The sequence below is a fragment of the Castanea sativa genome, chromosome 2 (genome assembly GCF_040712315.1).
Source record: "Castanea sativa cultivar Marrone di Chiusa Pesio chromosome 2, ASM4071231v1".
In the NCBI taxonomy this organism is placed as follows: domain Eukaryota; kingdom Viridiplantae; phylum Streptophyta; class Magnoliopsida; order Fagales; family Fagaceae; genus Castanea; species Castanea sativa.
The window spans coordinates 22,974,763-22,976,727 of record NC_134014.1 but is presented as its reverse complement, the minus strand read 5'-3'; positions in this window follow the sequence as shown (position 1 = coordinate 22,976,727).

The following is a 1,965-nucleotide window of genomic DNA, read 5'->3' as shown; positions in this document are numbered from 1 at the left end:
ATATAGTATTAGAAGGAGATTTATAAAAAAAAAAAAAGTTTTAGGTAGAAAAAGAAATTATTTCTCTTCACCCCCTTCTGGCATGTTTCTTAAAAGGGAAATAAAAAACGAGAGTGCCAACTTAAAATATAAACAAATATCTCTATTTCTCATCCAATAATGCAAATATATATATATATATATATATATATATATATATATATATATATATATATATATTTCACATCCAGGAAAGCAAAGATATCTATCTCGATTCTAATAAAAATAAGACAAAAAAAAAAAAGGGAGGAAATCCAAAATAAATCTTAAATATTTTCCCTTGTGACAAGTTAAATTTAGACTTTTTAATATTATCATTTTAAGCCCTAAACTTTATAAATTAAAATTATGACAATCTAACTCCTCCATCAATACTTATTGAAAACTACTAATGGAGTAACCTTTTTGACGGGAGAAAAATTTATATTATCCTTTATTACACCTAAATAGTACCATTTTTGTCTTGGATGGTTTGTCATTTTCAACATATTAAAGAGGGTAAAACACAATACAGAAACATGACAGAGTATGGATGAGAGCGAGAGAGAGATGATACGGTAGAGTGGGCAAAATAGTTTCATTTGGATATAATAGCTGCTAAAAAATGTTCTAATCATATTGGATGTCTCTTTTAGTGGTTTGTAATAGAAATAGAGAGAGATTGAATTATCATGGCTTATAAAGTATAAATTAAAAACGACCACAAATTAAAAAGTAAGAATATAATTTGTCACAAGGAGGATAGGACAGCTATAAATTTTTTTTTTGAACTTAAAAAAATAAAGAAAGATATGAATAGCACAGAGACAAAACATCTTGACAAAAATATTGTTTTCTACCCTAAAATTTGCATGAAGTTTTTTTTTTTTTTTAAAATCCTTAAACTATTCAAAATGGTACATATTTTATTTTGCCTTCCATTCTCATTTATTTTATCCTATCTATCTAAATAGGTGTCACTAATTTTAGTATTAGAGAGTTCGATGTGGACTATTACATTTGAAAAAAGGCAAAAAACAAAGAATACATATGAGACGAGCAAGTAGCACAAAACTATTGGTCACAAGTAGATACAAAAGTTTATTATTATTATTATTATTATTTAAATTTAAGGAAGAAAGAAGAGGTTTTTCAAGATCTTTTTAAAATTCAAAGAAAAAATTGTGACATTTTGGAAAATAATATTAGGGTGGGTTTGGATAGGGAGGTTGCGTCTACGTTTCGCGTTTTTGACTTTTTTTTTTTCCTTGCACACAGATTTCAACAGCAGACATGAAGCACTGTTCACCACTGTGCGTGAACAGTAACTGCACAGTGGTGAACTGTTCATGTACTTTTTAATTTTTTTTAATTAAAAATGAAACCCGCAGTACTATTTATACATTTAAAAATTATTTTGCTACAGTAGTTTTAATTTTCAGTTTTTAACTGTATCCAAACGAATCCTTAGTAAAAGTTAATAGATGTTCTAAAGACATTGATTTAAGAAACTTTTAAAATTTTTCTAAGAGGAAAAAAATTATTAATTTTTGGACAAACTTTCATATTTTGTATTAATAATTGCCACCAATTAATAAAACCCAAGAATATTTTAGCTCGAAATATCTATTAGTCTATTTTTGTAAAAAAAAAAAAAAAAGAAGCGAACTCCCAAAACGCAGTGAAATTTGGCACGACGCATAAACTGTCAACACCAACGTATGATCTCAAAGTATCTAGGACAACCGTTGGCCACATGGGTCTTCGGCTCTACACTCTACTTCATTCTCAGAGCTTCCATTCTCACTTACGTGGACGTGCATGATAAGCCCATTTCCACATGAAAAAAAACCCCTCTTTATTAAACAAAATTACACAAACTGCCACTACCACACACTACCACTTCAAAAACAGAAACAAAGACAGAAACAATCACAACCTCTCACT